This window comes from Euprymna scolopes, chromosome 7, assembly GCF_053919585.1.
Source record: "Euprymna scolopes isolate OS-2025 chromosome 7, ASM5391958v1, whole genome shotgun sequence".
NCBI classification, from domain to species: Eukaryota; Metazoa; Mollusca; class Cephalopoda; order Sepiida; family Sepiolidae; genus Euprymna; species Euprymna scolopes.
In genome coordinates, this window is record NC_136488.1 from 154,585,699 (window position 1) to 154,601,758 (window position 16,060).

The window sequence follows — 16,060 nt, forward strand, 5'->3', positions numbered from 1 at the left end:
AAATGTTGAAAAATTAGTAGCAAAAAAAAACATGTTACCCTACGTCAAATGTTGAAAAATTGGTAGCAAAAAAAAACATGTTACCCTACGTCAAATGTTGAAAAATTGGTAGCAAAAAAAAACATGTTACCATACGTCAAATGTTGAAAAATTGGTAGCAAAAAAAACCCTCTGTTACCATACGTCAAATGTTGAAAAATTGGTAGCAAAAAAAACATCTGTTACCATACGTCAAATGTTGAAAAATTGGTAGCAAAAAAAAACATGTTACCCTACGTCAAATGTTGAAAAATTAGTAGCAAAAAAAAACATGTTACCCTACGTCAAATGTTGAAAAATTGGTAGCAAAAAAAAAAAAACATGTTACCATACGTCAAATGTTGAAAAATTGGTAGCAAAAAAAAAACATGTTACCATACGTCAAATGTTGAAAAATTGGTAGCAAAAAAAAAAACATGTTACCATACGTCAAATGTTGAAAAAAATGGTAGCAAAAAAAACCCTCTGTTACCATACGTCAAATGTTGAAAAAATGGTAGCAAACAAAAAAAAAAAACATGTTACCATACGTCAAATGTTGAAAAATTGGTAGCAAAAAAAAAAACATGTTACCATACGTCAAATGTTGAAAAATTGGTAGCAAAAAAAAAAACATGTTACCATACGTCAAATGTTGAAAAATTGGTAGCAAAAAAAAAACATGTTACCATACGTCAAATGTTGAAAAATTGGTAGCAAAAAAAACATCTGTTACCATACGTCAAATGTTGAAAAATTGGTAGCAAAAAAAAAAAACATGTTACCCTACGTCAAATGTTGAAAAATTAGTAGCAAAAAAAAACATGTTACCCTACGTCAAATGTTGAAAAATTGGTAGCAAAAAAAAAAAAACATGTTACCATACGTCAAATGTTGAAAAATTGGTAGCAAAAAAAAAAACATGTTACCCTACGTCAAATGTTGAAAAATTGGTAGCAAAAAAAAAACATGTTACCATACGTCAAATGTTGAAAAATTGGTAGCAAAAAAAAAAACATGTTACCATACGTCAAATGTTGAAAAAAATGGTAGCAAAAAAAACCCTCTGTTACCATACGTCAAATGTTGAAAAAATGGTAGCAAACAAAAAAAAAAAACATGTTACCATACGTCAAATGTTGAAAAATTGGTAGCAAAAAAAAAAACATGTTACCATACGTCAAATGTTGAAAAATTGGTAGCAAAAAAAAAAACATGTTACCATACGTCAAATGTTGAAAAATTGGTAGCAAAAAAAAAACATGTTACCATACGTCAAATGTTGAAAAATTGGTAGCAAAAAAAACATCTGTTACCATACGTCAAATGTTGAAAAATTGGTAGCAAAAAAAAAAACATGTTACCCTACGTCAAATGTTGAAAAATTGGTAGCAAAAAAAAAAAAACATGTTACCATACGTCAAATGTTGAAAAATTGGTAGCAAAAAAAAAAACATGTTACCCTACGTCAAATGTTGAAAAATTGGTAGCAAAAAAAAAACATGTTACCATACGTCAAATGTTGAAAAATTGGTAGCAAAAAAAAAACATGTTTCCATACGTCAAATGTTGAAAAAAATGGTAGCAAAAAAAACCCTCTGTTACCATACGTCAAATGTTGAAAAAATGGTAGCAAAAAAAAAAACATGTTACCATACGTCAAATGTTGAAAAATTGGTAGCAAAAAAAAAAACATGTTACCATACGTCAAATGTTGAAAAATTGGTAGCAAAAAAAAAAACATGTTACCATACGTCAAATGTTGAAAAATTGGTAGCAAAAAAAAAACATGTTACCATACGTCAAATGTTGAAAAATTGGTAGCAAAAAAAACATCTGTTACCATACGTCAAATGTTGAAAAATTGGTAGCAAAAAAAAAAACATGTTACCATACGTCAAATGTTGAAAAATTAGTAGCAAAAAAAAAACATGTTACCATACGTCAAATGTTGAAAAAAATGGTAGCAAAAAAAACCCTCTGTTACCATACGTCAAATGTTAAAAAAATGGTAGCAAACAAAAAAAAAAACATGTTACCATACGTCAAATGTTGAAAAATTGGTAGCAAAAAAAAAACATGTTACCATACGTCAAATGTTGAAAAATTGGTAGCAAAAAAAAAAACATGTTACCATACGTCAAATGTTGAAAAATTGGTAGCAAAAAAAAAACATGTTACCATACGTCAAATGTTGAAAAATTGGTAGCAAAAAAAAAACATGTTACCATACGTCAAATGTTGAAAAATTGGTAGCAAAAAAAAAAAACATGTTACCATACGTCAAATGTTGAAAAATTAGTAGCAAAAAAAAAACATGTTACCATACGTCAAATGTTGAAAAAAATGGTAGCAAAAAAAACCCTCTGTTACCATACGTCAAATGTTGAAAAAATGGTAGCAAACAAAAAAAAAACATGTTACCATACGTCAAATGTTGAAAAATTGGTAGCAAAAAAAAAACATGTTACCATACGTCAAATGTTGAAAAATTGGTAGCAAAAAAAACAAAAACATCTGTTACTATATGTCAAATGTTGAAAAAATTTATAGCAAAAAACAAAACAAAAAAAAAACACCATATGTCAAATGTTGAAAAATTAGTAGCAAAAAAAAAAAAACTCCCATCTTTTACCATACGTCAAATGTTGAAAAATTGGTAGCAAAAAAAAAAAAAAACCATCTGTTACCATATGTCAAATGTTGAACTTGTCTATTCATTTCACCTATTCTGCATATTTACCTGATATATTCTTCAACTCTATTATATGCTTGGTTTTATTACATTAAATGTTTTCCTGTTTTAGCACCTGTTGTTTACGTAATTGCTGTGTTTGAAATATAATCAATGTACATCGATAGAATTTCTTTTCTTTTTTGTCTTTCAAAATCACTGCTATCTTCAGAGATAGATCCAAAAGAAAGCAAACATTTCACAATTGCCGTTTTTCAAAATGTTTGCATATGAAAATTGGAATTATAACCCAAGAATCGCTATCCCTACTCTTATATAAAAGTCACTTTGTGTGTGTTAGTTCCTTCCTCATAAGTTCCGAAACGGTTGACAATATCTTTTGCAAATTTCACACAAGGGTAGTTTATGTCTAGCATTGTTTTTGTTTTATACAGAAATTCGCATGATAAATCTCGAAAATCGAAAAAATCCTATCTTAAACATAGTCTTTCTTCTCCTATAGATAAAAAGAATTTTTACAGTAGACTATTTTACGTTACACCGACTAAGGGAAATAATAAAATTATTTCCCTTGCCCATTGTAACGTAAACTACGGCGTAAAAATTCTTTTTTATCTATAAGAGAAGAAAGACTGTTTAAAATTGCCAAGCCCAAATATCAGTTGACGTGATATTGTAAGCCATAGACGGAATTTATATTATCATTATTTTTTTAATTTAATTTTATTTTTTATTCATTTTTCTGCGAATTAGTCCATCGGGCAAATTATTCTTCATAATATATAATGATCAATTGATTCTATAAACGTATATACGCAATCTGCATAAATTAAAATATCATGTTTAAGCATATTGTACGATCGGGCAACGCCGGGTAGCCAGCTAGTCTGTCTAATAAAATAAAAATGTACTTGTTTGACCTCATCTGTAATGATGTTGTACAGATTTTATTTCTCATTTTGTCACTGATCAGATGAAATGGCAAGTATCAATTCAGAATTTGATGAATAAAGTAAAAACTTAAGATAAAAAACAAATGAGTTAAAGTATAAAATATAACACGTATGGACTACGTTTGAAGCCAAATTGCAACACAAAATTATTAAAATAAACAAAGGTTTATTTTAATACTCCCTTGTCAGTATTTTATGGAAAAAAAAAAAAAAAAAAAAAAAAACTACCCTGATTTTCAAATCGCGCTGTCAGGCGCATCCTTCCGACATTTTAAAAGCAACACCGTAGTTAACATCACGTGGACTCTTTATTTAACCTTTCTCCAACTTAACACCATGGCGAGGTAAAAGAAAAAAAAGAGAAAATACTGACGAGGGAGTGTTACTCCAAAATGTATTAAAAATATACCCTTGTTTATTTTAATAATTTTGCATTGTAATTTGGCTTCAAACGTATTCCATATGTATTTTATTTTAAAATTCAAATTTCAGTTAACGCTTCTAACACAAATTTAAAAAAAAAAAAAAAAACTAACCTGAAATAACGTATGTTTTACTCTCTCGTTCCCACTGTTTTTGAGGAGAGGTAGTGTAATAACTTGTGTTATCATGAGATCGTCTCAGCCATTACTTGTGGCGTGGAGGACAGTATAGTATCTGTTCTCTTGGCACAAGACCATTTTCCCAGGCATGATCTCTTCCTGAGGAGGGTGGGTAGTGTAGTATATATTCATTCATCGTACTATTAGTCATCATTTTCTTTCTGGAAGGAGAAGGGTAGTATAGTATCAGTTATGCGATAATTGTACGATCTTGCTAGGGATTACCTCCCCCTCCCCTACACTTTTTTTTTTTTTTTTTAGAGAGAGAGGAGGATAGTGATGATGTACTAGCAGAAATGTGACGTCTGGTTACATATTTCTGTTGGTCAATGCACTATAAAAAATAAACATTAAATAAAAGGAAATATTGAATTATATGCAAAAATATAGATATATACTCTCTACATTTATAAAATGCTTGTCAGAAAACCTGGTGTTGCTTGGAATTGGATGAGAAACCTTATGCCATTCTACACCTAGTTCGTGACACGATATTATCTCTTAATTCTCGTTTTTTACATTTTATAATATTTAATTTTTAGGATTTGGTAAGAGTGAAGTGACACTAATTGAAATAAATTTGGCTAACTCTCAAGGAACACTCTGCGTTTCCAAAAATCATCGTTGTGTACTCCTGCGCCAAACCTGAACTATGTATTAATATTTACATTCTCATTTGTGTTTTTTTTTTATAATTTTCAAGTTATAAATAAAATAAAGTAAAACATTTTCTTATAGCTATCGAGTGCAAAATCTGACCCCCACAAACATTTTGTACCCCTCTGTGATTAAAATGAAATGTATTTATGCAAGTACTCTGGGTGATGTAGTTTCAGAATATATATATATATGCCCCCCCCCCCAAGCATACAGTACGAAGTGCCATATAAAAGTTTAAAATATTAGTACCGTATGATTCTAAGATGCAGTTTATTTTTACAATGACTTAGCTTGACCTAGATGATTGATGAGATGAAGCATTTTTAAACAATCGCCTAAAAATAAAAATCGGCAAGTAGAATAACTCGCTTTAATAAAAGTATAAACATTAAATAAAAATCATCATTAATAAGAATGTATCTTAAGTTTGAAAATCTATTTGCAAAACTTTTGCAAAAGTTGTTGAACAAGCAAAAGCAATTAACAAACGATGCATCTTTAATGTGTCCTTTTTTCAAGAAATATGTCAATGGTTTACTGTGAATATTTTATTTATATTCAAATCAGATTAACTACTACAAGAAAAATAATTTGTTGAAAAATTATGTAGATAAAAATCATGGAAGAAAATGGCTGTACGTTAGAGCTGAATCAAGAAAAAATTTTATTGCCTGGAACTTATTTTTTTTTTGTTTTATTTTTTTTTAACATATCAAAGGATATTAGGTTATTGGCTACGAAATTCAATCATTTTAGCAATCGGTTCCATTGTGATTCATTGCAGACAATTCAAGTATTTCTTTTTTGGATGGTTAGTTGTCTGCATGTGATTTAGTTAGTGTGCCCTATTGAAGAAGGCATTTAACAGAAGTTTTAACTACTCTTTAGGATATCAGAAATTCACCATTTCTGAACACCCCAATGAGATTCAATAATGTATTACATCCAGCCCTCGTGAGGAGGTAGGTAAATAACAATAATATTGCTGCAGATATTAACATTATTGATTCTTTTTTCTCCTGGTTTCTTATATCTCATATTTTTAAAAGGGGATGTGTATACATATAATCATAGATACACACAGTTGTTTTTTGTTTTTTTTTTAAATTCTAACATATGAAGTTTTGTTAGATTTTCAAAGTCAAACCCAAATAGCATTTAAGCTGATAAATCAAATTTTAGTTCTGACTATCCAATTTTCATTTGTTATTGTTGTATCATGTTATTGGCAATATAATAACGTACATAGCTATAGTTTATTAAAATTACTTGGCTTGACAAAGATGAATTGTAATATGAAACATTTTTAAACAATCGCCTAAAAATAGAAATCAGCAAGTAGAATAACTCACTTCAACAAGAGTTGTTTATCAAGTTTGAAAATGTACAAACAAAAAGAAATAAAAAAAAAAAAATGAAAATGACTCCACTGCATCCCGGGCAGCATCATTTCTGTGAAAGTGAGAAAATGTCAGAATAAATGTTTTTTTTTAATTTTTTTTTTTTTTTTTTTTTTTAAGGTTTTCATATTTAAGTAAAATCAATTTATGTCCTTGATTTAATGGATCAAAATCCATATTTTTTTTCTATTTCTTTAACATTTTTTTTTTTTAATCTTAGTCTAGTATAATTTAAATGTAATGACTGAATGCTAAAATAATCATATGCTATTCTTGGCCATGTACAGTATGATTTATGTCTGCCATCAATGTCATATTTTATTTTATTTATTTATTTATTTTAGTGCAATGAACATAAGATGCACAAATGTTGTATTTTATGAGAATTTTCGTCTTCATTAATCTTGGTTTGATTTGCTTCTGTAGACATTGTTCTGCAGTCATTATATTCAGACATCTTTTATGATGACCAGTTTCTATGCAATGCAGCTGTCTTTTGGTTTCTTATGTTTTATTTTATTTTTTATGGGCCTTGATATTTTTTTGATGTGCCAAATCGTCCCTGTAACAGGTTTTGTCCGTCTGTCAAACTTAAGTTGGAAATAGCATTTATAGATTCATCTTTATAAAAGGCTCCGTTCATCAATTGATCCATCAGTCTGTCATGTGTAAGATTGAAATGACATTTTCATCACCAAAGGAATGGGTGTGTCTTAAAAATCACCATTCCTTCGTTTTGTGTGAGAAGTTGGGACGAGCACCCCCCCCTCCTCATCTCTTCTTACTTTTGTGTCAAGATTTTTAACATTTATTTCTGAACTAAAAGTGTAATTTTTTTAGATAAAGGATTGGTAGTTTGTATTATGGACACTGATTAATAACCAGTTCTAAGTGACAGTCTTCCGAAGGTTGAAGGTTCAATTCTTTCTATCGACGATAATACCTTAAAAAAAAAAAAAAAAAAAGACACTTCTGCTCTGTCGCGGTTGATGGAACGAAAACGCTTTATCATTATGAATTCGGGAACCTGTATGGAATTTGAAGTGCACCTTTTATTAGGTGCACTTCAAATTCCATACAGGTTCCCGAATTCAACAAGGGTTCTCGAATTTAAAAGGATAAACTTGAAGGATGTCTTCAAGTTCAACTTTTCAAAGTCTGGAACTTATATAGACTTTGGAACTAAACCCATTATAAAGATTCCCGATTTTGAAAAGATGTCAAAAGAACACTGGAACTTACATCAGCCAAAACGTTGTAAAAAAAAAAATAAATAAAAAAAATAAGAACCAAGACGAAAATCTTTAATAATCTGAATGCTACTATAGACATTACTAAGCGTGCAGGATTCACATACTTTTATATTTTGTGGATAGCGTTTTAAAAGAAATAACAATTATCTCAAAATTGTTTGGTTTATCTAGTTTACGGCATATCAACACTTGTTTATTCAATATCAAAACACTACCTAGAATAAATAGTTCATTCTATGTTAATTGAACACATATTGTTTTTTGTCCATAACTGAATGAGGAGGAGGAGGAGGAAAGATTTGCAGGTTCATAATATTTACAAGGGTATTAGCATTTACTTGGAAACATGAAATGAACTCTGCATCGTCTGCAAGTTATTATACAAATCCGCACACCGCATAAGATAATTGTACTTGACATGAAATGCTAACATCTGTAGCATTTATAGTTTTCAGACTATTCTAAATTTTTTTTCCCCCAAAAAAGTTTCAGCTGATATAACTGCCAACTTTCATTAGGTGCACCTTTTCAAGCTTGAGAATCTTTGAGTTCGGTTCTAAATTCTAGACAGGTTACTGAGTTCGAAATAATGCACTTGATGAAGATCAAAGGTTACATTTTGAAACATTGTGGGGGAAGAAAAAAAATGAGAATAGTAGTCTGAATAATACAAAATATTAATCCTCATCTCAAAAGTTCTTAAACAAAATATTATTACTAGCAGGACCTGTGGAAATTCCACAGGGGACTCATTCATATGTAATATATTGATGTTGGCATTTTGTAGATGTTCAGTGTAAATGGAGATACTCTGATATTATTGTAACTTTTTTTGTTAAAACTGCATTTATCTAAGCTAGCACAAACGCCCAGCAAAGCGCAGTTGTAAAGTATGCTTCTTGCAGATTTCGTATATATTATTATAGAGGTAATGTTTTATCGATTTTTTTATATATTATAATGTTGCGATTTTAAAAATTAAAAAAAATATATATCCATATGACTTAGCTACATTAACTTGAATAGAAACCAAATAAAAACTTAAGAAATATATATATATATATATATATATATATATATATATATATATATATATATATATAAACTTGAATTCCTTCAGCCATAATCGAAACTGAAAGCAAAACTTATGAAGAATTCTTGATAAAATTATTTATAAAAAAATAGATGACTTAAGTGCCATCAGCTATAACCGAAACTAAAACTCATGAAGAATTCTTGGTAAAATTATTTATAAGTGCATAACAATTAAATGACCCGGATGTGAGCATGACACAGAAAATAACACACGCTATCGTATTAATATATAGATTAATTAAACTAATGTTAAAATTTTCAATGATTTCTAATGATTGTCATGAATGATTTATCTGCAAATATATTCATTTAACTTTGTACCTTTGAACTATGGTTGCTACACATTAAATTAGTTACAAATTTTGGACAAAAATTTCTTTGGAGGTGATGTTGATTTTACTGTTCAAAATACAATAGTGGGAGATATGAAATAGTTGTTATTCAGTCAAATAATCTTGCTATGAAATAGATTAAACAGAATTGCTATAAATTTTATTCCCAAATCGTTTTTTTTTTTAATTCTTATTTTAAACTATTCAGTTAAAAGCATTTTTATTTTACATTTGCTTTTCTTTTAAAAGTAAGATTTTTTTTTCAATCGGGATTATTTGAACTACTGTTCTCATCTTGAAGTTCAAATAATACAGTGTCAATCCACATCTCAAAAATTCTCAAACATGTTTTTATTCAAGTTGAGCAGGTTTTAGCTTTTAAAGTTCAATGATATAAAGATATGCATTTTATTCCTTAAAATATTTTCTTTCGTTGTGCATAAATTCTATTTTTAGCATAGTCTTTTTTTTTTTTTTTTTTTTTTTTTTTTTTACGAAATATTAACACATTAGATTTTGTATACTAAATTGTAGCCAACTGTCGCAGGCTGATTATCTCCTTTGCTGGAGAACCAGTCAGCATATTCTAAGCAGCAGGCCCTTTGATGAGATTGTAAATGCAGGATGTTTCAAAATGAAAAACATTTTTTTTTTCATCTATATATAAAAAAAAAAAAAAAAAAAAAAAAAAATTGTGTATTTGGTTTTTGACATAGATAATGCAGGCCGGTAATAATCAAGAGACAGTGGTATAGCTACTAACAAATGGTGTATTAGTAAAATATCTTACAGAAGTACGTCATAATTCTGGGAGCCATAACTGCTACGAATTGCTACCCAATCTAATGTTAGATGTAACTATATTTATAGTCTTTGGGCTAGTCCATTATTCCATAGATAGGTGTATTAGCTTATCCCATAACAATTAGTTTTATTAAAAAAAATTGTTTTAATTGTTATGCTCAATTTTGTGTATTCTGTGTATCCATTTAATTTTTGGAAGCTTAGTTCGAAGAAGAGAATGTGAAATTGAGAGGATGCTAGAGAAGTGGACCACCTTTCTCCCCATATCTCCTACTGGTGGGCTTCCAGTGTTAGGGTACGTTGAAGGCTCAAATGTTTCACTATTAACAACTAAGGAGCTTTAACAACTTTAAAGTTGCATTAAAGAAGCATGCACAATTTTCATGCGTAAGCAACAGCTGAAAAATATTGTGATTTCATTTTCATAGCATTTTGATTTGATACTGAATGTTAAGTAGAAGCACATTGAGAATGACTTGTACAATTCTGTAAACCAGTTATAGTGCTGAAAAAGCTCCAACCAGAACTTGCCCTCATGCTTACAAAACTGTTTAAGTGTTGCCTTAAGAAGTGCTTTCCAACACTCTGGAAAACCTCATCAGTATGCCCTGTATTTGAGAATTCAGGTGAAAAGTCATCTCCCTCTCAGTACAGACTAATAAGTCTCCTGTGTGTCATGAGTAAGTTGTTGGAATCCATATTAAATAAAGAAGTAGTCAACCACCTCCACAGAAACAACCTTCTTAGTGACATGCAAAATGGTTTCTGCTCTGCAAGATCTACAGCAGATGTGCTAACGGTTATATCACATAGGATTAGTGAATCTCTTGACAAAGGTTTCCTTTCCAGGTCAATTGCTCTTGACATATCAAAGGCCTTCGATAAGGTATGGTATAAAGGCTTACTTCACAAGATTTCCAGCTACGGTATTACTGGAAATGTTTTCTCAATCATTAAATCATTTCTCTCTGATAGGTTCATAAGAGTAGTGGTTGATGGGTAGAAACCAGAGGCCCACAGTATTAATGCTGGAATCCTCCAGGGGTCTATCCTGGGCCCAACTCTCTTCCTGATCTACATCAATGATCTCCCAAAACACATACTTAAATCATTCGTTGATATCTATGCTGATGACACGACCATCTATGGCAATACATCAAAGGCCGTAAATGACAAAGTTCTCTCTAATTTTCTCTCCTCTGATCTTGAGCGCATGGTACAATGGGGGAAGAGGTGGCTGGTCACTTTTAATGCATCCAAAACCAAGCTTCTATCTTTACATCATCAACACTCTGATTCCCATCTGGCATCAATTGAAATGGATGGCTCTCGTCTTGGGGAGGTTCCATGTTTTGACAATCTTATGTTCCATTTCAGATCAGGAGTAAAGGTCAAAACCTTTACTCCTGATCTTAAATGAAACATGTACATCAAATCTGTTGCCAGGGACGCTGGGAAAATGGTGGGATCCTTCTACCGCTCCAGAAGATATCTCACTACTGATGCAATTCTCTATCTGTATAAAAGCGAAGTACGTCCAAGGATGGAGTACTGCTGCCACATCTGGGCAGGAGCTGCTAAAAACAGCCTATCCTACCTTGACAGAGTACAAAATAGACTTCGTGGTTTGGTGGGAATGCCCTTTTCTCTTCCCTGCAGCATCTCTCCCATAGAAGAGACGTTGCAAGCCTGTCTTTATTTTATCGTTATTTCCATGGCAAGTGCTCGTCTGAGCTCCAATCTCTTGTCCCCCCTCACCAATCTTTCACGAGAAACACCCGTCTGACTGAAACTACTGTCAATAATTTTCCCCACTCTTTATCTGTGCCTAAATCCAAACGTAGATTCCATGAGCAGAGCTTCTTTCTCAGAAGTGCACGATTGTGGAACTCTCTTCCGTTCGCCTGTTTCCCACCTGACTACAACTTGGATGTCTCCAAATCCAACATGAATAAATTCCTGACAAACCGCCCCCTTACGTAAGACACTCTATCAAATCTCCAATATTAATGATTACTACAATACTATCTCATTGATTACTGTACACGTAATAACCCTTATCCCTGAGTAGCCTCCGGGCCTTGATAAGTGGTGACCTCCATGTACCCCCCCCCAAAAAAAAAAAAAACGTTTACTTTTGTTTAGCACACATTTTTTTTTTTAAGCACTGGTATAGTGGTTTTCAAGTCTACTAATATTTCTATAATGTATGAAAGTAAAATGGAAGGCAAGTATTAAAGACTTTTCCATTCGTCTTAGGAGGATATGCTTTGCATTGTCAGTAAAATATTGCTAAAAGTTATGAAAAATATTGCTAAAATTTATGAAAAATATTGCTTATTTGTACATACCCGGCGTTGTCTGGGATGCAACAAAGTGAAATTATTTTTTAATTTATATTTGTTTATATATTTTTAAATGTAAGGTGGACAAACATTATATTACATTTAGAATGAGTTGTCTTCCTTGATATTTTTTATTTCTAGGTGACTAGTGGGACCTGTGGAAATTCTACAGGGGACTCTTTCATATGTAATATATTGATGTTGGCATTCTGTGGATGTCCAGCGTGAATGGAGACGTCCTGATATTATTGCAACTCTTTTGTTAAAACTCCTTGAAAACCGCTTGAATCGAAACCGAAAATAAAACTTATGAAGAATTTTTGATAAAATTATTTATTACAAGAAATGGAAGGTTATAACAAATAGACGACAGTCACGTGGAAGAAAAAAGATGTAAGCGTGACACACGAAATAACACGCTATCGTATTAACATATAGATTACTTAAAAATACTTCAATTAGCAGACGTCTGGGCCGCCCTAAATAATTTTAAAAATAAATTGTAGCTTAGTACGGTATTATATTGCTAAAAACACTGTATCACAAATTATGTATCACGACAAATTATGTGGCATAATCACGTTGACGCACTGTTTCCCATTAGATCATTTAAGTTAAGCAATACAGAACCTGGTCAGTACTAAAATGGGTGACCATTTGAGGATACTAAGTGCTGTGTGTGCTCTTTGCTTGTTTCAGTATTGTTTCCAGTCATCCTGGGTTTCTCCTTGTCACTAGAATCGATGTCAACTAAAGAGAGGAGTGGTTGAGGATTGTGCAACTTTTACCCCATAATTACATGCTCAGAGAATATCTGTAGTCTCTTGAGATTTAATGGAGGCTATGATGATGATGATGATGACAATAACAAATGAAACGTGGCGAGCCAATAGCAAAGATTTATTTTTCAGTTTAAATGCTCTTTGAAATCCGACAAGATAACTTCATATGCTAGAAGATTCTATTAACATTTTACTGGTTTCTTCTTATTGCTCATGTTTTTTTTTTTGTTTTTTTTTGTTTTTTTAAATTACATATAAATCTGTTTGCTTTATAATTGTAATATTAGTTTCTACTTGATCAGTAAATATGTACCCGAGACATATATTATGAATGGTGTACGTGAATTCTAATTTCTGGTATTGCTTTATGCATACACTTTGTCATATATAAATGCAAATTAGACAACATCGTTTTCTGACTATCGATGCCTCTGTTTCGTCTCTAAAGACAAAGGATGCTCCCTGTAGGGGCAGCTGCATGTGTTATTATGAGGCAAGGGTTGCACAATCTCCAACCACACCTCTCCTGAATCGGCACCGCTTGAGTCCAGTGGCAAGGAGAAGTCAAAGATGACTGGAAACAATGCCAAGGAAAACGGAGAACACATACAGCACCTGAAATCCCAAATGGTCACTTATCTGATATTGGCCAGGCTCATTGTTGCTTAACTTCGGTGATCCGAAGAGAACCGGTGTGTCATGATTATGCTGTATATATATTTCTGCCTATAAATCAGAATAAATTCATTGTTTCGCATTTGACTTGGACCATCGACTTTGGATTTTTCTATTGTAAAAATTTCTTGCAATATCAATATTTATAACAATGCTTTTCTTGTTGCTTCTACTACTACTACTAATAATAATTTGCAATCTAGTGGGAGAACGATATCTTCTGGTCATCTTTAAATCCAGTGTTTTCAGAGGGTTGTCATAAACCATCTTCATAGGCAATCAAAATTTGTTCTTTCCATTCATCATTTTCAATCTTCTCATATTATTCATCATTCAGCTGATAATCTAGACATCTCATTAAATATTTATCCTCATGTAGTTTTTAACCTTGATAAGTGGTGACATTAAAAAAAGTTACACTCTGAATCTGTTCTTGTACAGATTTCACAGCAAGAACTTGTCTAGCTACAACCATTGTGCCTAACACCAAACAAAATTTCCTTGAACAGTTTCTTTGCAAAATTTCCCATCTGTAAAAAATACATCGTGACAAAATCAGTTTTTGTTATCAGCTTCAAATCTGTCGATAAATGTCATAAACGGTTCTTTAAAGTCAGCAAATTTTAATTTTGCCCATTTTCAATCATCATTCCAAATATTTCTCATGTTATGTCTCCCCGTCTTTGGTTTTCACACATAAAACACATAAATTTCACAGTGTATAAAGATTATTTGATACTTGAGATATTCACAATCGTACACTATTTCCAAAAGAGGGGAGATATAACATATGAGAAATATTTGGAATCAAGTCTCCTCTTACTGTTATTTCAGATCATTTGAAACCATAGCAGCAAGTTTTAGTCCCCCCCCCCTCCATCAAGGCCAGAGGTTTTGAGATAGTAAGGTTAGTTGGGAGGGGAAGGCCAAGGAAACCCTGGAAGGAAGTGATAAGGATGGATTTTGAGAGAAAGACGGATAAACAAAAATGTGGCTGGAGACTTGTTAGTTTGGAAGTTGATTTTTAAAAGTTGCCTAACGTGTGTCTTCATGTAAAGCAGATCTTGTAAGGAGGTAATGCTTGGGTGTAGGGGATAAGAACAGATGATATATCACATCCTCTCTCTCTCTAATTGAACATTGAAAGATAATACACCAGTAAAAGTAATTGTATCATTTTGACTTTGGACAATCAGATACTAAATCAGGTGTTGTCTATCAGCCAGATACATAAACTCTCATCATTACGGTGCTCTAGAGATGGATATTCAACAGAAGTAAAGAGAATGCATTTGTGGAAACGTAAAAAATGTATAAGCATCAATATTGAAGACAATAGTCTACTGAACACAATGTAAATAATAGGTGATGTTGTCTTGCTGACAACTTTTGAGTTTAATAAGCGACAAAGCGATCTTGTAACAATTTGTGTTAGATGAGCGATTTGTTTAACCTGTGTGACATTCATCGATTTCCATTGAATGATGTCATTTATGTGAAATCGATGGTTCAACAATGCTGCTTGGCAGCAGAGACATATACCAGTTTAACCAAGATCAATGGGAAATGAAGTTAAAATTTTTATTCATTTTGAACCATTTCCAGGGTGGTCGCTGAATGAAACAAAGTTCTTATAAATACTGTTATTCAACTAGTAGGATCTTTCTCATGAAAATTGAGTTGCTCAAAGTAATTAATTTCGTATTTATAACTAATGAGAGACTAAGAGCCAGGTTTTCAATGCTGGTTTATTTTATATCTTTTAAACCAGCAGTCACAGAGCTTTTTTTTTTTTTACTGAAAGAATGACAAACGCATGCCGCATAATCATTTCCATGTTAATCCTGGGTGCAATGAAGAAAAACAAAAGCAACCAACTATTTTATTTACTAAAAAGTTATCAAAGAAAGCGGCAACAGCAAAAAGATACTTACATCAGATATAATGTGCACGTATCCAAATCTTACAAACGAAGCAGCAAAAAAGATTAGTGAGATTTGTGATTTTTTTTTTTTTTTTTTTTTTTTTTTTTTTTTTTTTTTTTAGTAGCTATAATGAAGGGTGAAGAAAATGGAATCTGAAAATGAAAAAAAAAGATTGGATTAGAAACGTAATCAAAATCCTGTTGAAACGCAAAAAAAGCAGAGGATTTAGGGGTCACTGGTGAAGCTACGGTTCACCAAAGGTAGGGGAGAGCTGGAAGAAATGAAATGCTTAATTTAAAGAACAAAGCAATTAGATATCTGTAAGCATGAAAATCTAGTATTCAAAATATTCAAATTGAAATTTTATCACAAGTTTTTGTGTTCCATACGTTTTATCAAGCAAATACAAGTACCATGGGGGGAGGGGGTTGAATGAACTGACGTCGCGGGTCAGATTCAGCCTGCAGGCCGTAGTTTGGTGACCCCTATATTAAACCAATCACTTGTTCTCTAAAGAAAAA

General features: G+C 31.7%; 1 protein-coding gene and 1 long non-coding RNA gene across 3 annotated transcripts in view; one reads left to right on the forward strand and one right to left on the reverse strand.

Moving 5' to 3' along the window:
* The window catches only part of LOC145280077 (uncharacterized), a 71,975-nt gene extending 56,326 nt beyond the window's left edge, over window positions 1-15,649 (reverse strand). Inside the window, exons 1-2 of the long non-coding RNA XR_013868537.1 lie at window positions 15,549-15,649; window positions 4,203-4,429 (exon numbers count right to left, since the gene is read on the reverse strand). This is a non-coding gene — a long non-coding RNA (uncharacterized LOC145280077). The remainder of the gene's footprint in view (window positions 1-4,202; window positions 4,430-15,548) is intronic.
* LOC145280075 (dyslexia-associated protein KIAA0319-like protein) overlaps window positions 1-16,060 on the forward strand; it is a 572,614-nt gene that overhangs the window by 246,512 nt on the left and 310,042 nt on the right. The gene's annotated exons all lie outside the window — the stretch shown is intronic.